Genomic DNA, 6,879 nt, shown 5'->3' on the forward strand with positions numbered 1-6,879 from the left:
TGTGATTAGCTCTGGAGTTTCTCCTCCTCTCAAATGCAAGGTCAGGCAGAGCTGGCTCCAAAGCTCCAAGTTAGCAAGAGTTTTGAGTTGCAAAGTTTGTAATAACGTTAAAATCATAGAATCATAGAATAACCAGGTTGGAAGAGACCCACCGGATCATCGATTCCAACCATTCCCATCAATCACTAACCCATGTCCCTCAGCACCTCGTCCACCCGTCCCTTAAACCCCTCCAGGGAAGGGGACTCAACCACCTCCCTAGGCAGCCTCTGCCAGTGCCCAGTGACCCTTTCTGTGAAGAATTTGAAAGAAAATGAGTCCTTGGAAAGGAGTAGAATGCGTATAGGATTTCTGGGCAACTTCATCCATCCTGGCCCAGCTGGTCCGGCTGCACAGGATCCATGGAGAACGCGGCCCAGCCCTGAGGGAGGCTGAGGGCTTTCTGGTGCTGGAGTCCCCAGCCCTGGAGGTGTTTAACAGACGGGTAGGCGGGGTGCCTGGGGACATGGGTGAGTGGCACACAGGGACGGTTGGATTCGATGGTCCAGGAGGTCTTTCCCAACCTGGTGATTCTACAATTCTAACTCTCCAAAGCGAGTCTTGCAGAGTTTTATTCGCTGGCAGTTTTGGCATCAACCTGAAGGGCAAATTATGTCAGTAACGCCTTTCTTTTTAGGAGAAGGTGAATGTTTAATTCATTTTCAAGGCTGCCTGCAACCCCCGGCGGTGCCTTTGCCTTTCCCCGCGGGCTGAGGGGCTTTCTCCGGGCGCCGCAGGAGCCGCCCCGGGCGGCGCGGGGCTCGCGCTCCGTGAGGCGCAGGAAATGGCCGCGCTGGGGCGGGCGGGGCTGCGGCGCCAGAGCCGCTTCTAAACTCGCTTTTTACGGGACGGGGAGGAAAACCCGGCGCTCCCTCCGGCTTCTGCTGCCCCGGGGTGGCCCTCAGTGTGCCTCATGGCGTCACAGAGCGGTTTGGGTTAGAAGGGACCTTAAAGAACATCCAGCCACTCGATCAGGTCTCTCAAAGCCCATCCAGCCTGGCCATGAACCCCTCCAGGGACGGGGCAGCCACAGCTTCCCTGGGCAACCTGGGCCAGCGACTCGCCCCCCTCCTGGTGAAGAAATTCCTCCTTCTGCCGAGTCTAAGTCTGCCCCTCTCCAGTTTACACCCGTTCCCCCTTGTCCTGTCACCACAAGCCTCTGTGAGCAGCCCCTCCCCAGCTTTCTCGTAGCCCCTTCAGGTCCTGGAAGGTCGCTCCAAGGTCTCCTCGGAGCCTTCTCTCCTCCAGGCTGAACAGCCCCAGCTCACTCAGCCACGGGAGCTGCTGCAGCCCTCGCCTCATCCCTGCAGCCTCCTCTGACCCCGGTCTGACGTGTGTCCCCAGCCTGGGTCCAGCTCCCCTGCTCCTGGGCGCCATTTCCTTCATCCCAAGCCTCTTGTTGCTTCATCTCCAACCTCTGCTGCTTCGTTTTCGGTGCCCAGCGGCTATTCCCGAGAACCGTAACTATGGTAAGAAACTGGCTAAAACTGGACCACAAGCATTTTTAGAAGCTGGCTCCACTTTACTGTGTTTTCTCCTGTGTAAAACACTAATTCACAGGTAAAAATGGGACAAAGTCTTTGAAGCAAAGGCAATAATATTTTTATTTTACAATCCAGAGCTGAAACGGAGGCCTTTCTAAAAAAAGGCATCCCATCTTACCAAAGCAGTGGGTATAGATGCTAGTTTCAGACAAAGATCTGTCTAAGTCCCCAAAGAATGTTTATTTTTTAGGTTATCCAACCATGCCTGGAGACTCCCTTCAGGTTCTCTCCTGACCTAAACCAGCTACACCTTACAAGACAACTAAGCGTATCAATAAATTCTTGCAACTCAAGAGAGTGTTTATTCTTCCAAATTTTTCATCCATGCCTGGAGATTGTCTGCATATTATCGCTTGATACAAGACAGCTTTATATGACAAGATAATTAAACATACAAACCAGCTGCAGCAAAACTTATCAATTAATTCTCACGCTCCCTTCCTCTTTAAGTAATAATGTAGTTTGCATGCCTGGGTAAAGTTATTGAACTGTGTTTTAACTGCCCCATCCACATCAGAGATGAAATTGCTAGTTTAATTTTTTTTAAAAGTCATTTCTGGTCATGGGAAAAGCACCCTTCTTTAGAATCTTTCTTTTGTGGTGTTCACTCTGCAACTCTAACTGATTTATTTGTCTCATGGAGAGCCTTATTAGAAATTTCAGATGCTAGTGGAAAATGCAGTGTGAATAACAGCGCTCTGGATTGTTTCCTTCCCTCTGTGATTTAAGGGCTTTCGTCTGGCTGGTCTTCCTGCTGCTCTCTTCCCTGGTTTGTTGCTGTGCAAATTGGCGGTAGCCAGTGAGCATCGGTATGGAAAAACGTGCTCATCTTTGGAGTGATGTTTTCTGTTCTGCTCTGGGAACCGTTCCGATTTTCTACGACAGACTTTTGAAGTAAGTCATATGGTATTTCCCATTCACTGGAGATTCCTTAAGTGTGGAATCGTACTGGATAAACAGCCAACTGTACTCAATATCAGCAATTCTCTTGTGGAAACTTACTTTATCTTAAGTATAGAAAATAAAAGTGTTGTAGCCTTAAAGCTAACGATTATATTTTAATTTTTAAATTTGAGTCTATGATGCAAATTGGAGATCAAACACAGTTAAAGGGATCAACTCCCTTCATTAACCCTTGAACTTTCTTCTGTAGTAAGAAAAAAAGAGAATTTAAAATAAAGTATTTTATATTTCATTTATCACGGCTCTTCATTTAAAGTTAGTATTAGTTAGAGCTGACCCTCTTTCATCCGTGTTTGGAAGTTTTCATGGGTTATTGTTATTACTGCCTGCCAGTTTTCTCCAGCTTATGACACTGTAGCTCTTTCTGTAAAGATCAAAGTGATAAAACAATAATAAACTTTCCAGACTGTATTTTGCTTGAGGGTATAGTTTGAAATATTTGTTCTGACCTTTAAAAAGAGGGGTTTTTTTTTCCCTTTATTGAAATATCTTCTCAAGGAGAACACAAAATTAATAGGTAAGTTTTCTGAGAAGGGGTTGCAGTGTCATGTGGTAGCCTTTGAGATCATGTTATGTTGTCTTATGACTGCTAAATAAAATGTCAGATGAGTGACCACGATTGAGCACAAAAGCCACAGCTTGATCCACTGACCTGGAATTACCTTCTGTGATCCTTACCTTACCCTGTAATTACCTTTTTATGACAGAAGTATTATCTTTAATGTCTCAAACAGTGAATGTCCTTTATGAGTAGCTTCTTATAATTCAGCTAATCTGTGCAAAATGATAAAGAGGTTTTTTTTACCAGCTATCTTTCAAGAGATTGATTTTTGATGTTAAACCAAGAGAAAAAGGTATTATTTTTACTTTTTTTTTCAGTTTGCAAGTAACAAGTCTTTCCAAAGTCTTCTGGCTTTGGGGAGATGGTGAGCAACACTGGTTTTGGTTGGTGTGTGTTTCTCCGTAGCGGTGAATTGGACTTTTGACAGCTTCAGCTTCTTGCCAGACGCCTGTGCACATCCTGTGTGGAGACACGATTGTGTTTGTAGCACGCAAAGAAGTGTGAAGTCAGTCAGCGTGCCCTAAGCATTTCCTGTGCAACCAAGACTGTGTTGTGATAACTGTGCCGATGATTAAATTACATTCATTATCAAAGGTTCTGCTTTAGGGCTGGCTGAGCTGGTCAGGACTTCTTTATGTTGACCGTCTTTGCGTGATTACCACAGGTAGAATATTTTAAGTGATACTATCTATTAATAAAATTGTTCTGTGCTTCTGATTTTCGGTGAGTTACCAAAGAGCTGCCATACCGTGATAATATACTCCCATGCTCACTGGTTTCACTAGTTCAGGATCTAAAGCTTCACACTCCTCCTGTTTTTAAAGGAGATGTCAGATGCTTAAGTGCTTTTTGAAAGACTCCACGGCAAGTCTGTCATTCCTGATGTAGAGCAGTGGTTTCCAGCAAGTGAGCTCAGCCTCCCCTGCAGACGTTGACCACATCAAAGCAAGGTTTAGAGCACAAGTGAGTTTTCCTGTGAAATTTTTAGCTACTTCTGTTTTAAGACGGGCTGGGTCCTAAAATGTTAGTGAAGTCCCTTATTATTAGGTGTTAGTTAATGGAAATTATCATGTTTCCCTTTATTTTGGGGAGCAGTTTAATGTATCTCTTTTTAGTTGTGTAACTAATCCAGTGGGTGAACATTAGCTTAATGCAACCAACTTAAAGACAAAATGCAGTAGCAACTGGTTGTATTCATTCGTGTATTCTCTTTGAATTATTTGCATGCTTTTTGCTTCAGGGTATTCATAGAAAATTTTAGAATCAGGATACTCTAATGTGTCTTTTTCTTGTTTTACTACATTTTAAGACCAGAAGCGTTTGCTGGTTTAGTCTCATGTGTCTGTAGCGGAGATTGGAGAAGTCATCATTTCAAATGGGAGTCTGCAGACTCCCACTGTGTTTGTTTCCATGATAGTTAGAAGGAAGGGACACCTTTTATAAATAAAACCCTTGCAGACTTTCAAGTACAATTTAAAAAAAAAAAATCACATTTTGAAAATCAGACAGGCTTTGGAAAAGTGAAAGTGAGCTCTGCAGGTGTTCTCAAAAGGCTGATGACAAAAGGCCCACTTTTACTGTGTCAGATGAAAGCCGTTCTTGCAGGCAGAAATTTCAGCTTGAACTGAAATCAGTTTTGAAAGAGGAAGAGCAGTCTGTTCAAATACATGTTTCTGTGTTCTGCTAAAGCTAAAAGTATCCTTGTGGTGAAGTTCATAGAAATAGAGAAATAATTTGGTCTGGGCCAGCTGCACACGTGGAAGTTACTGGATAAAACGAGTTGTTTGACCCACTGCTTGTTCTAACCAGAGGGGATTTCATCCATATATTCTTGGAATATGGTCCATGCTTGTGGTAGCTTGCTCTTCTGTGATTTCCCTAATGTGTTTTTTTACTTGTTCTTGCCGAAGATGGCAGCAGTGTGGAGCAGTGCCAGCTCTCCCGGCTGGTGCTTTTCTCAACAGCTTTTTACCCTTGTTACAATAAAGTTAAACTTATTTATCTTGGTTTTATTATGAATAATAGGCAGTATTCTTTGCCCTGCCATAGTGTTGTGGGTAAGTGAAAGGCCAGTAGAGCTACAGATCACTGTAATGTTCTTCACAAAGTATTTTCAGTCTCTCAGTGTGTAAAAAAGGACAATTCTCTGATGTGTAACTTCAACTTGTCCCACTTTCTAGGGTGGGACACCCTAAAGGTTTAGAGTGATGAGTTTTGATGGGGTTTGTTTGAGTTGCTAGAGTCTTAACTCTTGCACCAAAGCAAGAAACTGTTCTTTGTGTTTATTAAATAGAATCTCCACTGCGCAAACCTCCTTCACTCTTCCAGTTTTTGCATAGTAATTCCAAAAGGAAAAGCCTTCCTTGATAGTCCTCCAGAGGGCATGTGACTTCTTGTTGAGAAAAATTACTAAGGTGGGGTTTTTTTTCAATATATTCCTTTAAGAAAAGCACAGAGGAATAAGTATTTAAAAAGTAGCAAACATTCTGCTTTTGCCTAAATTTTTCTGGTGGATGAATTCCTAGAAGATTTTATAAAATGTATCCAATCTGTACAGAAGCAGTTTAGTTCCGTAAAAATAGTTGAGGAATGTTCTGTGCTGGCAGCTTTTAGGCAGTCTGCTGGAAATGTCAGTGAACATACACACGTAGGATCGTGGTGCTTGTGTGAATATGATGTCTTGTTATTAACTGAAGACAAGGCCCTGCTGCCATATTTGATTTTATCAGCAAAGAGTTAGATGCATACAAAGTTATTCTATTATTATTCATAAATTTTGACAGCTATGTGTTATCCTTATTTGATAGAAAACTCCATAATAAGCTGTTGTTGCCATTGCTTAAAAAGCATTTGGCTTTCATGGGAAGGTATTTGAGCCAGTAGAATGTGACTATCAAATTTATTTTGTGTGTGCTTCCAAAAACATTTAAATATAGTAGAGACTGTAGGTACCTAGTACAGTAGGAAAATAATCCTGGAGTAATAACAATTGCCTTTCAATTTCTAGTTCTATATTAAGTATTCCAGCATTCATGTTTATTTTCACATTTCCTTTTGGTGTATTTTCCAATCTTTGAATGTTTGGTATTGTCAGGAAGCGACAACTTGCTTGCGTTTCACATCTGGAGGTCACTAGGTGGTGCCGTTTCACTTGTCTGCAATCAGAAACTGTTTCACAGATTATTTTTAGTTACAGTTGTTAATTATGTTTTTAAAAGAAAAGAAAGTAATTGGATTTTTGAGTTTTCTGCAATAAGATACATGATTCAATATTAAAATTATATGTTTAATTATGGGTGACATTTAAAGTTGAGACTAGGCCTTAAATAAGAATTAAGATTAATCTTGCTACACATTTGCTGAAAGTAACATTTTACTTCAACAGAGTAGGCTTTCAAGAGTGAAACAGCTCAATTTTATTCCACTGTTTTAGCTGAAGTCAAGAAACTTTTCTGTTTTCTAAAGATTCTATATTTAATACACTTTCTTGTACAAGTTAAAATTGGCTTTTGGGGGGCATTAACTTTTAGGTGTATAAATTAAAAGGAATCCTCTGCGCTTTTTTTCGCACATCAGGTATGAGACAGGCAGAACATTTTTTGACTAAACGCTTCCTGCTCAAATTTTGCAGTACACTTAGTTGTGCAAGATGTGTTGCGCCCCTACGCTATTCCCAGTGGAGACAATGTGAAAATAAGGTTTTTATCACGATCCCAGTGTGCACACCATGTAGCAGGATGGTCTGGTGACTGGTCAACCAGTTTGGACATA

Source organism: Phaenicophaeus curvirostris, chromosome 12 (assembly GCF_032191515.1).
Source record: "Phaenicophaeus curvirostris isolate KB17595 chromosome 12, BPBGC_Pcur_1.0, whole genome shotgun sequence".
NCBI classification, from domain to species: domain Eukaryota; kingdom Metazoa; phylum Chordata; class Aves; order Cuculiformes; family Cuculidae; genus Phaenicophaeus; species Phaenicophaeus curvirostris.